This window comes from Manis pentadactyla, chromosome 14, assembly GCF_030020395.1.
Source record: "Manis pentadactyla isolate mManPen7 chromosome 14, mManPen7.hap1, whole genome shotgun sequence".
NCBI classification, from domain to species: domain Eukaryota; kingdom Metazoa; phylum Chordata; class Mammalia; order Pholidota; family Manidae; genus Manis; species Manis pentadactyla.
The window spans coordinates 86,754,512-86,769,731 of record NC_080032.1 but is presented as its reverse complement, the minus strand read 5'-3'; the positions used below and the strand labels follow the sequence as shown (position 1 = coordinate 86,769,731).

Here is a 15,220-nt window from a genome sequence, read left to right as displayed (position 1 = left end):
CTAATAAAGGGACCAATTCTTCAAGAAGACATAAAAATCTTAAATGTATATTTCTCTAATAGCCGATCTTCCAAAATACACAAAGCAAAAACTGAAACCACAATTTAACTGGAGAGTTTTTCATTACTCTCTCAGTAACTGATAGAACAAACAAAACCAGTCAGGACACGGAAGACTTGAGCCGTCCTGTCAGGCAGCTGGACTTAGCCAACCGGACGCTTCCAGAATGTTCCCCCCAACAGAATACATATTCTTTTCAAATGGCAGTGGAACATTACTAAGATCTCCTATATTCTGGACTATAAAACAAGTTTCAACAAATGATAAATAATTGAATGCATACAAAGGGCATTCTCTGACTACAGTAAAATTAACTTAGAAATCACACACACACACACACACACACACACACACACACAGTCTTCACAAAAATTCCCAAATATTTGGAAATTAAACAGCACACTTCCAAGTAACCCATGGTGTACAGAATGAGTCACAAGTTAAATCAAGTATATTCTGAACCCAATGAAAATGAAAATATATAAAAATGTTAGGATGCAGCTTGAAGCAAATGCTTGAGGCAAATGTATAGTTTAATTAGAAAATAAAGGTCTAAAATCAATGCTCTAAACTTGCCATTATGAAGCTAGAAAATGAAGAGTAAATAATACCTGAAGTAGAAGAAAAGAAGTAATACAGAGTGGAAATCAATAAAATGGAAAATGGGAACACAGTAACAAAGGAAATGAAATCAAAAACTTTCTTTAGAGAGGTCACCAAAGTTGATTAAGTTATACCTAGACTCATAAGGGGGGGAAGAGAGAAAAAAAGAACATAATACTTTATTAGAATTAAAAGAGAGAACTTGGATGAAATGGACAAAATCTTTGAAGACATAGATTGCCAAAACTGACACAAATATAGAAAACCTACATCATCTTATATCTATTTTAAAAATCAGTGTTTAATTTAAAACCTCCCCAGGAAGAAAACTCCAGACCCAGATGGCCTTCATCGGTGAATGTTACCAGATATTTAAGGAAGAAAAAAATGCCAAGCCCATATAAAATCTTTCAGGAAATAGCAGAGGGGGGAACATTGGCATATACATTCTCATAACTCATTGATTTACACACTTAAAGTGAGTTTGCTTCATACATATATTAGATATCAATAGGTGATTGAATTCTGGATTACTTGGCTTCTAAGAGTTACTCCTAACATACAAAGTTATATTTTTCTAGCTATTTTTGAAGGGCAGGATAATTCTCCTTTCAGCAAGCAGCATGTGGTGGCACTGCTTTAGCCACTGCCAGATTCTCCTGGTATTGTTATTAAAAACCAAACTGTGAAGCTTTGTCAGGTCACCTTCAAACGTGAATGAGTGGCCAAGCTGGTAAATTTGTCAAGTCTTCTAGCTACCCTCCAAACCAAACTTTTTTAAAAAATAGTTCTAGTTTTAAAAAACATCTGAGACCCCATGTATTCTTTTTTATTGAAGTAGAGTTGACACACCATCTTATACTAGTTTCAAGTATACAACACGGTGGTTCACCATTTGAGACAGCATGGATGGGCCTAGAGGGGATTATGCTCAGTGAAATAAGCCGGGCGGAGATAGACAAATACCGTATGATTGCACTTATTTGTGGAATCTAAACACAAAACAAAGACCCCATGTACTCTCTGCCCAGTTTCCCTCAATGATAACATCTTACATGACTGTATCACAGCTTCACAACCTGGCTAATGATATTGTGAAATCACTGATCTTAGATTTTGCCAGTTTTGTGTGCGCATGTGCACATGTGTATTTGATCACACGTGTTGGTTGTGTGTCCGCCAGTCCATTCCAGTGACAGTTCCGTCCCTGGTATTGCTCTGTTACAATCATACCAATTCCTCTCCTCTTCCCCGCTAAACCACCACTCCACCCCACCCTTAACCCATAACGGCAACTATTATGTTTTTGCATTTCAGTGATTCTCTACACCTCAGGAATGTTTGCTAAATGCAGTGACACAGTATGTAACCTTTGGGGATTGGCTTTTTTCTCAGCATTACCCTCTGGAAAGTCATGTTCATGTATCCGTAGTTCATTCCTTTGTACGCTGACTAGTATTGTGTAATACTGAATGGACTGTTGCTTAACCATTCACCCACTGAAGGACATCTGGGTCTCTGGTTTTAACTTCTAAGGAGTTATTTTCAAATATCTTAATTTCATTATCACGTGACAAAACTTAGAACAGGTGAATTATGTTGAAATAATTTATGCAGTTTGGAGAATTCTCAAATATTACAATATTAACTTTTCATATATTTTCTAAAGCACCTTGGGATCTTTTTCCTGTTTAACCATAAGGAAGTTGTGTGAAGAACTTCCTATCTTTTCAAATGCAGTGGAGTTGAAGAGATGCAGGATCTAGGATCTGTCTGGGATTAGATTTTACCACCACCGAGAATATGCCTTTATGGACATTTTATAGTTTGCAGGTCATGATAAATGCAGTCAACATCCTGCGAAGCTTCTAATTAGAGCCTGGGAGAAATGTAGACAGTAGCATTTAGGAGAAAGGGACAGAATTTTACCCTGGAAAAGGGTGATTCATCAGGCACCTAGGGTCAGAGAGATATTCCTTTTAAGAATACCTTACAGTTTGTTGGGCAAAGGTTTAGTTCTGACATAGTCCTCATTCCTTTTTCAAGTGGACTGAGAGCTTTTGTTATTTTTCAGCATCAAAGGTTACAGGCAAAGTCAGGCAAGTCAACTCTGCAATATAAACTTGTCAGCAATTTCTTTTTTAGTTTTTTCTTCATGAAATTGCATTCTCAGGAGCTCTTGTGAAAATGTTTTATACATTTGTATTCAAGTTGGTTTTATGGTTTAAAATCATCTTTCCTGCTGTGGCTAAGATTCTGTCACTGTAAGCTTTCCCAGACAGCAGTCAGCACCAGAGAAAAAGCTGTACAAATTGCAGGAAATCTGCTAAGTTAAGAGTTTAATGAGAACACCAGCCACTAACTGTCTTTTGCTGGTTTGTCCAATTACCTATGAAACTAGGCAGATCCTGCCCATAGCTTTCCACTCTGTGCCTCTGTTTCCAAAACACCCAGTCAGCTATCTTTACTTTTTCCATTCCTCAAAAAAGGGTGTAGTAAAGGCCTGCTAACCCCTCTTTTCTGCCAGTTGTCAAAGCCCGTGATGCTGAGTTGCCTGCTTAGATCCAGGCTGGTGCCCGAGTCCCTGAGGAGGTGGCACACCCGCCCGACTCCCTTCACTTGCCTTTGCCTTTGAATGAACAGGTTATTTATGTGGAGTGGCAGAACAAGGTAGGAGCCAAGGAACAGTGAGTACTAGAGCTATTTAGTACGCATAATGTAAGTATGGTGCATCAGTTGGTTTTGACAGATTTTCATTAATCTAGCAGCTTCTGAGGATGAATGTCTGACTTTTACCATTATAATTGTGAAGTTGTCAGTTTTTATTTGAAACCCTGTAGTGTTGCCTAGCTTGGTGTATTTAGTCATGTGTCTACAAGATTAAAGTACTTTTCTGGTGTAATGAACCCTGTACTGTGCGTGTATCATTTATCCTAGATAACTCCTTCTGCCTTAAAATCCATTGTGTCTGTTACTGTGTAGTTTCACCAGGTTTCTTTTTGTTAGTATTTGTTGTATCTTTTTCTTCATGAATATTTCAGCTGTCTGCATCCATACATTTAGGTATGCATCTTCTAAACAACATATATAGTGTTTTCCCCCATCTAACCAACCACCTTTCCATCAAGTCACAGCTTGTTACATTTATCCACATGTGCACCAGTTTTTTGTTCATAACTTGTTCCATCTTTTTCTCCCTTGTTTATTTTCTGAACTCTTATCCATAAGATATGACTACATATATAACAAGTATATGTACATGGTATTGTTATTCTGTATCCAGTAGCTTTTTCTGCAATAGTGTTAGTAATAGACTCTCCCAAGCTATGTCTGAAAACTTGCTTGCTTTTCCATCACCATTAAATGAGAGTAACCTGGATGTAGAAATCTAGGTTCAGTTCTTTCCTCTCACTGCTTCGGAACGCTTACTCCGTGGTCTCTAAACCAGGCTGCCCACCCTTCCTTCCCTAGTCTGCTTTCCTTGGACGCTTCCAGCCTTTGTCCTTTTCTCTAGTGTCCTGTAGTTCCCCAGTGATGAACCTTGATGTGGATTTTATTTATCCTAGTGACCATTGTTCTTTCTAAATATTGTCTTATTTTTCATCAATTATGAAAAATTCTCAGCCATTGTATCTTTAAATGTTTTTTCCCTAAATTCCCTCTCTCTCTCCTTCTGGAATTCCCATGAGATGCCTACTGGCCACCACATTCTGCTCTGTCTCTTAGTTCATGTTTCTCTTGGCGCCATGTCCTGGGGAATTTTCGCAGATCATTCATCCAGTTCTGTTTTCTTCACTCGGGTCTGATCTGATGGTTAGCCATCTATTGCAATATTGTTTTTCTATGACTATGTATTTGTTTAAGAAATTATATTTCATTCTTTTTCAATGTGAATATTTTTATCATTTTAATTTTTTATCATATCTTCAATATCTCCTTTATATCATTCAGTCATGCTTTTTTTTTTTCTTTTAAGTGACAGTTTTACTGTCTAATGCTTTTGCAGCTAAGATTCTGTTTGCTGCCTGCTGTTCCCACCTGCTGGCAGCCGATCACAGTAGGCTGTGGCTTGTGTGCTCTGTAACAGTAATGCAAGTTCATCTTCAGCACAGCGTTATCTGTGGCAGTGTGGCAGTCCTGAGTGGCCTGAGATAAGACCTTGTCCTTTCAGAGGTTTTCTTTGCTTCCATTAGATAGTGTAGGGCTGCCATCAGCCTGCAGGCTGGGCCCCTGCAAGGGAACCTAGAGTGGTTGCTCTGGACCTCAGGTGGGGGCCTCTGTGAGGCTGTGTCCTTTTGCATTTTTCTTTCTGAATATTAGTATAAATAAATTTAGAAATTTGTAGTGTCCCAGGGGCCCATGGAGGATACCTGCTGTGAGGCCTCTTTTAGATGCAATTATCTGGGATACCTCTGCCTGGTTGAGTTGCCCTTCTAGTGCTTTATTCTCCTGGGACATACTTTTATGTTACTGCCGCTAACTGGACGTTCCTAGATCATTCAGTGTTCTCAGTCTCAATCTGGTATGAGAGTCATATTCGGCCTATGGATATAAATTTTGATACAGCCATTTGATACACTTGCTTTGACACAATCAGTTATCAGAGTTAACAGCCTTTAACAATAACTTACTTTCTGTGCACTACTAAGCTTTTTTTATTTCCTGTATGTGAAGTTTTGTTGAAATAACCCATCACTGTGTTTTCTGGTTAGTTACCATCAGTGACTAAGTGGTGGAGTGTGACAGCTGTACATGCCCTTACAGACAGGCCTGCGCCCACACTGGGTGCTTCTGCAGCCGTGCCTCACCGTGCCGTGCTCGGGCACACAGTAATTGATCGTGGTCTCCTTTCCCATGGGTCTCCAAGCAGCCTGAGAATCTTCCTCTCTGCAGAGTTGATTTTGCATGAACTAGTAAATCCTGGATTCTAGTCTAGTCCTTCCATTATGCAGATGAGGAATCCGAATCCCAGACATTTTCAATGATTTGCTAAAACTCACAAAACCAATCAATTAATGGCTGAGCTGAGACAAGACAGACAGCTGACATCCAATTGAATCCTGTCTTCCAGCACTAGAACCTTCAGTGAATTTTCCTGCTCCAGTCATCCTTTTATTCAACTACCTGACTTTTTAAATACTCTTCAATGGACTACTGCCGATTTTGAATCTTTGTACCAAGGGAAACCTGGTGCGGCCCAAGGCACCCCTCCCAAGCAGTCTGCGTCATCTCTGGGGGACCTTCTGTCTAGTCATGACTCTGCTACCTGCAGGAGCCGCAGGTCCTCCACGGCCCCTCCTGGAAACAGCCCTGCTGAACCTTAACCCAGCCTAAGTTGCTTTCCTGCTAATGTCAAAGAAAGTGTGTTAGCCATGAATTCCTCTTCTGTTTACAGTTCTCCTTCAAAGCACGTCAGTACCAATTACCCTTCTCCAAACATACCAAGGGTTTGCAGATATGTGACTGGTTTGGGGCGCTCAGTGGCACTCTGAGAGTCACCCAAGAGGACTGAAGCAGGGCCAGCCGAGTACCACGATAAACACTGCGCGCAGGTTTCCTCGGCCAGGATCTGGTTTTCATGGGATTGCAGAAAAGGCTGGGCAGCAGCCTTCATTACGCATTTTGTACGTTTCAGCTGCTGCACTAGAGATGGGCAGCAAATTCCTACTCCAAGGAGTCTGACAGGTCACAAGTCACGCTGGGATCAATCTGATTCTCTGTGGACTGATGAACTCTATGTTTGTTCATGGCATTATTGTTATTAAAAATCTTAGAATGATATTGATATATTAATATTATAATATATTATATATATAAATAATAATGTAATAAAATAATATAAGGCAAATGATAAAATAAATAATGCTACATTCTAATTATGCCAATTAGTGAGCAGGCTAAACTGCTGTAAACAAAAGCTCTATCTTAGAAGTTCATGCCAAACAATTTTGATATTTCAGAGGTACCCTTGTGCACACAAGCTGGTCAGGGACCTAAGTGTCCACTCACTTTCTCTGTTAATTTGAAGAATTACACTTTCTACGCAGTTTCAGCCAACTCACTGTCACCCGCGGGAATTCACCAGCCCATGAGAATGGAGAAAAAGGAAAAAGAGGCAAGCGACTTTCCTTTAAGGAAATGACCTAGAAGTCATGTATGTTACTTCTGCTCACATTCCAGTGGCCAAAGCTCAGTCACTCGGTCACATTCTGGCAAGGTCAGCATGTCAGGGCGCACGCCCTGCACTGTGAGAGCGAGTGGAAGTCGCCGTGCGTACCCGTGCAAACATTAAGTGAAGGAAGCCGCTCACAGAAGGCCACACTATGACCCCATTTACAGGAACTGTCCACGACTGGTGAATCCCTAGAGACAGAAAATAGGTTCGTGGTTGTCGGGCTGAAGGGAGGAAAGACGGGGGAGACGGGGGGAGTGACTGCCACTGGGGATGAGGTTTCTTCTGGGGATGATGAAAATGTTCTAAAATCAGATAGTGATGGTTGCACAGCTGTGAATATACTGAAAATCACTGAATTATATACTTTAAAAATGATGAATTTTATGGCATGTGAATTCTCTCTCAAAAAAGTTCCAGTGCAAGTACAAGACAATAAAGAAACTTGTTTGTCAGCCCTGGAGAGAGGGGAAGTCATTCTACGCCAAGCATTTAAATCAGAAGTCAGCCCTCACGTCGGCCTCAGCCTGAATTCATGTTCCTTGTTTCCGTAAAACGCCAGCTGTAGATTTAATCTCAAGGGGTCCCGGTTCTGCAGCACCCACAGGAAGGTCTAGCAGAGCATATATAGGTGAGTCCTCTCTGGGAATACCAAAGCCTCAGATCATTTCCTATAGGTAAAACTGTAAGGAGAAGGGGCAGTTCACGGTCCAAATCACAAAATACACAAGGGCCCGAGGCACCACGAACGGGAATCAGTGAACACACAGCGGGACCGGCCCTGCAGAGTCCAGGCACTGGATGTGTTACATGCAAAATAACCAATGGTTAATATGTTTCAAAAGTAAGAGACTCTTGAAAAATACGGGGAAAGAATTGGCAGAGTTTAAAATTTTTAATTAAGTTAAAATTTTGGTTATATAGTTTATTGGCAGATTTGACTTATGACTTAGTACAATGAACTGGAAGGCAGATGTGAAAATGTTACCTGGAACAAAGTCTAAGGAAACATAAAAATGAAAAATATGAGAAAGAGATGAGGATAAAAAAGAGGTTGTGATAAGAAGTGTGACTTCTTCCCATCAGAGTCCTAGGTGGAGAACACAGAGGAACAGGAAAGAGGCTGTATTTGAAGTTATGATAACTGAGAATGTTCCAGAATATTTGACTCCACAGCTTTAAGAAGCCCAAAGCATCCCCAGCAGTGTGAGGCAATATCCACACTAAACACATTAGTGTGAAATTGCTGAATGACAGAGAGAGAGAAAATCTTAAAAGCAACTAAAGGTGGGAAAAAAAAATCATCTTCAAGGGTGGAGCAGTTAGGCTGACAGATCATTTCTCAACAGAATCCAGAAGAAAACTGAATTATATCATCAGTGAGCACATCAACATAATTCTGTGCACAGTGAGCATATCTTTCAAGAATGAGAGAAAAGGAATGTCCGTTTCTCAAACAGACTCTGAATTCTCAAAATGCAACAAAAAAGGGTACCTTATTCAAATAGATGGAGCAGGGTGGTCACGCAAAGAATCTCCCCAGAAAACGAGGGAGGGGATTTTTACAGAGGGAAGATACAAGCTTGCAAGGTTGCGAGGCGAGGGTCGGAGGCCTTGTGATCCTGCAGCAGGGAGCTGTTTTCCTTTTGTTTTGGTGCCCCCGGCCACTGTGTCCGGTTCTAGGTATTGTTGGCCCACAGGGATTTAGATGGAGGGGGTGAGTTTCTCGGTACCAGAGAGAAGGGAGTGGGTGTAAGTTCCAAGCAGAAAATGTTGGCATCTCCTCGCAGCCCATCCTCCTGAGCACGGCAGCCAGTGTCCAACTCCTACCAACCGTGATGCACGAGTTGAGATAAAAGAAAAATTTTTAGATTGGGGGTCAATTTTCAGGTCAAGGTTTCCTTTTGCTTCTGTTCCCAGATGATGTTCTGGCATCATTTATTTTCAAAGTATGTCACTGCTTGGCTGAATGACCCTAGAAATTACACCTTTAAAGAGAGGGATTCCTACCAAGAGGAAGAGCAGGGGTACAACCAACCTTTGGAGGAGTGTTCAGAGCCAAGACGGGGTTTTGGTCAGGAGGCTCCAGAAGAGGCCCCCCATGCACCCAAGGCAGAGTCCATCCCGGAAGCCAGGGCCAGCTGTCCATACAGGTTCCATGTCAGGTGTCCATGTCAGGTTCTGAGGGGTGTTCGTGCAGCCAGCATCTCCAAGGACTCCCACCAGGGACTGAGATACAGCAAATCTGTCTTGGCTCGTTAGGTGCCTTTCAGAATCAGCTTGTCAATTATGAAAAGCCTACTGGGATTCTGATTGAGTCTATGTTGGCTCTATAGATCTATTTGGGAAATACTGTTACATTTAACAATAAACCATAAACAAAGTATATCTCTGCATTTATTTAGTCTTTGTTTTTATGCAGTTTTTAACGTACAAATCTTGCATATCGTCAAATTTATTCCTAAAAATGTATTTTTGATGCTTTTGTTAATGGAATTTTTCTTAATTCAACTTCTGATGGTTTGTTCTAATATGTAAAAAATACAGTAGGGTTTTATATATTGACCTTGACAAAGCAGTCTTGCTAAATTCACTTACTTTTTTGTTATTTTTGTTACTTGCAAACTGTAAAACTTCTAATAGACAGTATAGCTGTGTATTTTTATGACCCAGGGAAAGTGAAGGACATTTTTTTTTAGACCAGCCATAGAAAATGCAGGCCATAAAGGAAGTTATATGTTTGACTATTTATAATTTTGATTCATGAAAAGATGTCTTAAAGGAAGTGAAAAAAAAGCCGCCTCACACTTCTAGAAGATATCTGTAATTATCTACCTGGCAAATGTTTACTATCTGGAATTGTGCTACCCAGTAGGCTAGCCACAAAGCCACTGTGGCTTTTGAGTGCTTGAAATGTGGCTCGTCTCAACTGAGATGTACTATGAAAGTAGAATACTCACCAGATTTCAAAGACTTAGTATGAAAAACAATGTGCAATATCTTAATTATTATACTGAATATATTAAAATGAAAATATTATGTATATTAGGTTACGTATATTACTAAAGTTGATTTCACTCTTTTCCTTTCACCTTTTTAATGTGGCTATTAGAAAATTTTCAGTGTTCTAAGTGGCTCACGTTGTATTTCTGGTGGACAATCCTGATCTACACACACTGAGATGTTTTTGTGAGCCGCTTACTGGAAAAGAAACGGTCCAGCTGAAAAATGAGAAAGAACAATCTATAGAAGCAGATACTCAAATGGCCAGCAAACATAAAAAAAAGAGGCTCAAGCTCTTAATAAATTTTAAAAAATGGAAACTAAAACTATAGCGGAACACCATTTTCATCTACCAAATTAGCAAAAAAGAAAAACTGCCAAGTTTGTAGCAGAGTTCTCTCTCGTCCAGTCTTGGCACAATTCCAATGACACTGTTATGTATAAAGTTCACCGTGTTCATACCTATGATCCAACTATTCCACTTTCCTATATGTATTTTTTTTTTATCTGAAGGAACTCACTTTTTACATTTTTCAATTTTTATTATCAAGACTATACAATAAAATGCACAAATCTTACATGTTCGACTTGATGAATTCTGACATGTGTATACTCATGTTAACCATCATCCAGATCAAGATATCAAACATTCTAATTTTTTAACCTTATTTCACCCATCTCCATCCCCTTCCCCTATGGCAGCCAACAGTCTGTTCTGCATTTGAGTTTCAGTTTTGTTTGTTCATTTGTCTTGCTTTTTAGATTCCACATATAAGTGACATCATATAGTATTTGTCTTTCTCTTATTTCCCTTAGCATAACACCTAGCAGGTCTATCCATGTTGTCACAAATGGCAGAATTTCATTCTTTTTTACAGCTGAATAATACTCCTTTGCATATATGTACCACATCTATCAGTGGAAACTTACATTTGTTTCTGTATTTTGGCTATTGTAAATAATGCTGTGTGACAAACACAGGAGTGCATATTATCTTTTTGAATTAGTGATATTTTGTTTTCTTTGGGTAAATTCCCAGAAATGGAATTGCTGGGTCATGTTCTATTTTAGTTGAGAAGCCTCCATACTACTTTCCATAGTGGCTGCACCAATTTGCAGTCCCACCAGCAGTATGGAAGGGTTCCCTTTTCTCCATAGCCTTGTTTGCACTTGTTTTTTTTTGATACGAGCCGTTCTGACCGGTGTGAGATGATGTCTCATTGTGGTTTTGATTTGCATTTTGGTGATGATTAGTGATGTGGAGCATCTTTTCATGTGTCTGTTGGCCATCTGTATGTCTTCTTTGGAAAAATGTCTATTCAGGTCTTCTGCCCATTTTTTAAATCAGACTATTTGTTTCTTTGGTGTTGAGAATAATGAGTTCTTTGTGTATTTTAGATATTAGCTATTAGTATCTAAAAAGATTTTAGATACTTTTGTGTATGGTGTAAGATAGCAATCCAGTTTCATTCTCTTGCATGTAGCTGTCCAGATTTTCCAGCACCAGCTATTGAAGAGTGTTTCTCTTTCCCATAGTATATTCTTGCTTCCTTTGTCATATATTAACCATATAGTGTGGATATATTTCTGGGACGTTCTGTTCCATTGGTCTGTGTATCTGTTCTTGTACCAGTACCACACTGTTTGGATCACTAGCTTTGTAGTATAGTTTGAAATCAGGGAAGGTGATACCACAGCTTTGTTCTTAATCAAAATTGCTTGGGCTGTTCAGGAATTTTTTTTTTCTGTAATTCCATATAAATTTTAGGATTTGCTTTAGTTCACTGAAAAATGCCATCGGTATTTTGATGGGTATTGCACTGGATTCGGGTAATATTGCTTTGGGTAATACAGGCATTTTAACAATATTAATTCCTCCTGATCATGAGCATGGAATAGCTTCTCATTTATTTGCACTTTTCCATTTCTTTCATCAATGTCTTATAGTTTTGAGAGTATAGTTCTTTTACTTCCTTGGTCAAATTTATTCCCAGCTAGTTTATTCTTTTTGATGTAATGGAAATGGGATTGATTTCTTATTTTGTCTGTTAGCCCATTTTTCATTGGAAATGTAACAGATTTCTGTATATTGATTTTTAATATAATAATTTTAATTGACCCTTAGCTTGTAGAAAATGATTGTTGAATGATGGAAGAATGAACACTTAATCTATTTTAATGCTTATTCTCATGCTGAGAACACAACAGATATTTATTTGTTGAAAGAATAAATTATTCAGCATGATCAGGTGATTACTTGTAGTTAAAATACATGTAACTTTAAATATCTGCAGGAGACTATCGAATGGTGAAAATGATTCACTTATCTAACAAATATTCACTAAGCCCCAACTCTGTGCCTGTCCCTGTGCTGGTCCATGTGGTGCAGGGATGCCGCAGGGGGCGAGGGGGAGAAGATGCAGGAGAAGGGGCAGAGCGCGCAGAGACGCCCCCGGCCTGAAGCCACGCCTGTTTTAGGAGGGCGAGCAGGACGGGATGATGATTTGCTTTGCTCCAGTTTCGGAACAGATCAGAACATAGGGCAGAGTGGATTTTAATGGACCTGTTAGGCTGCACATATTCACCCAAATGGGAGAACATCTCTGATTTAGAAGGACTGAGACGCATCTTCTCTTCTACTGCTGTTTCATCGGTGAGAGTAGGGGTTTCAGAGGTTTCTATACAAATAGGAAGGGAGAAAAAAGGCAATTGCAGTTAAAATGCTTGATTTATGAAGCTATTACATTTTTCACTTTAGCAGTAATTTGAGATAGAATGTGAAACTGCCCTTCAGTTTATAGTTTTATCATATTGACACAGGAATTTCATAAATAATGAGATGTAAGGTCGTTAACTAATGGCACCATTTCCCTTTTAAGTAACTGCTGACACTTTCCACATGTATTTTCATCCTTGGCATCTTCTGGGGAAACTTTTTTGTTTTTTAACCCTTTCCCTACTGACATGACTATATCAGAGAAAGTCATTATGTATCTCCTGTTTTAGAGTATGCATTCTTTAAAAACTGCTGAACACTGCCATCTGATTGCATCAGCACGGCTGTTCTCCTTGTAATACAATCGTAGCATTGACATCACCGCCCTCAAATGAGTTATCTAACTGAGGTTCTCATGTGAGATTTTTACCTTCAAGCTCGTATAAGCACCTTTCTGTTCTAATTATTGTTTTGTGCTTGGGGCACAATGGATATTGAGTCAGAAGAGACCGTACAGAACAAAGACCCAGATCTGCCAAGATGCTACTCTTTTTAACTCCTAATACTGTTTTGAGGCATTTTATTCATTTTGGATAGACATTTTAGTGACTTACCTCACTACTGACATGAAGGAAGAATGCTGACGTGGGGGAGATTTCAAGTAGAGTTTTCATCTCATCTCGTTTTCCATTTAAATTCTATAAAAGGTAAGGCACTGCAGGAAAAGAGGTTATCATATATGTGAACTAGTAGGATGCCATGTTGAAGGAGAACGAGAAGATTTTCAAATGCTACTTCTGCTGTGTAATCTTGGGAAAGTCCCTGTATTTCAAAAAGGCTTGTCCCATATGCAAAGTATCTGAGAATTAAATGAGTTAACGTCTATTACGGCGTTCTGTATGTGGTAAAACTCTACAGAAATGTTAGTGAATTTCAGCAAGTGAAGATTTACAGCTACTCCAGGACATTTTTGTTGGGAGCACCGATTCCACAGAGAAGCTGGAGAAGCCAAACTTGATGGGAGGCAGCTGTCGAATGGATTGAAAAGGATCCAAGAAACAAATTACACCATTGTTTGCATCAAGATAGCAACGGTGGCCAATCAGCTCCATTCATTCCCATGCACCTGCAAAGAAAAACAAGCCTGAATACTGTTCAGAACTCTTGTGGTGGATAGAAAATCAAACTGGAGTCCTGGGGTAGTTTGAAGTTCTTGATGATCCAGATGGATTTCACAAAGCTTGTAGTAAGAAAACATGTCTGTCTTATAGTGCCACAGGCAGAAAATGTTTAAACTGAGATTTCTTACAATTTAAAAAACTTTTTTGGCAGCAAATATGTCTTCTCTAATGTTTACAATATAGTGGATAAATTGGTGTCAGATGATCAAAGATTAACCTAATGAGAAATGAAGAAGTATTTCTATTGTGCTAATCACTGGCCTCTGAAGCCTAGGGAAGGAAGAGGGAAAACAGACCTGCTGTGTCCTCACTGGGGAAAGGTCCCCACGTGAAGCAGGGAAGTAAAAGAAATCAGGCAACAGAGGGAACCTGAAATCTGGAAAACCTGGGGTCTCTGAGCTGGAAGGACTCATCATCATGAATCCTGGTCACAGCACAGACACGAGAGCCAATCATAACCCTGCCCCATTATAAATTATATTATCTTCATGTGCTCTATCGTTTGAAAAAAATCTCTTATTAAATGGTTACTACTGTTATATTATTAAATCAGTAGTAACCAGCAACACTGAACTCACTGAAATACAACTGATTGCACTAGGCCTTCTTTCATTCATTTGACAAACAAGTGTAGTCGTGCCAAGATACCACAAGTGGCTGTCAACTTAAACCGCAAGGGCTGGAGCGGCGTGGCTGGAGCACAGGCCATGCAGTGACTGCGGTGACTCCCCACGCCTCCGGAGCCCATCACTAAGGAATCAACGTGCTGCCCTGCGTCTGTTGCCATTTCATTTCCCCATTTGATTCGGTCTCTCCTTTCCATCCAGAACTTCAGAGTTCCTCATATGATTGGCTCATGATAGCAAGAATTAAAAGGAAGGAAGCCCAAAGTAAAAAGTGAAAAAATAACGTTGGTTTTCTTGAATAACCAAGCAGCAGATTCTGAATATGATTCTGAATCTAGTACAGCAGGGTAGCCCTGCCCACAGAAACCCACGGGGAAAAGCTTTAACTTTCTTTGCCATATTTTTATTGTTTGGAAAAACCCTTTTGCTGGAGTGGAGCTGTGCAGCCACTGAGATGAACTCTCTGAGGACCTGTGGGGTTTTACAGATTCAGACCCAGGATCAGTACTCTGTGTCCTAACTTAGCCATTAGTTTGTTAGAACGCTTCGTGTTAAGAACAGAGATACATGATTTCCTTGGTTACAAGTTTTATGGTAAAGTTACATTTAAAAGGTACATATACACAATGGAATATTACTCAGCCATAAGAAGAAAACAAATCCTACCATTTGCAACATGGATGGAGCTAGAGGGTATTATGCTCAGTGAAATAAGCCAGGCGGAGAAAGACAAGTACCAAATGATTTCACTCACCTGTGGAGCACAAGAACAAAGAAAAACTGAAGGAACAAAACAGCAGCAGAATCACAGAACCCAAGAATGGACTAATAGTTACCAAAGGGAAAGGGCCTGGGGAGG

General features: G+C 39.7%; 1 protein-coding gene and 1 long non-coding RNA gene across 3 annotated transcripts in view; one reads left to right on the top strand and one right to left on the bottom strand.

Moving 5' to 3' along the window:
- Positions 1-15,220, top strand: part of SLC2A13 (solute carrier family 2 member 13) — a 243,588-nt gene that overhangs the window by 202,353 nt on the left and 26,015 nt on the right. The window lies entirely within an intron of this gene.
- Positions 11,304-15,220, bottom strand: part of LOC118914462 (uncharacterized) — a 26,183-nt gene continuing 22,266 nt past the window's right edge. For both annotated transcript variants that reach the window (XR_005025616.2, XR_008993848.1), the window contains exons 3-4: positions 13,169-13,252; positions 11,304-12,516 (exon numbers count right to left, since the gene is read on the bottom strand). This is a non-coding gene — a long non-coding RNA (uncharacterized LOC118914462). The remainder of the gene's footprint in view (positions 12,517-13,168; positions 13,253-15,220) is intronic.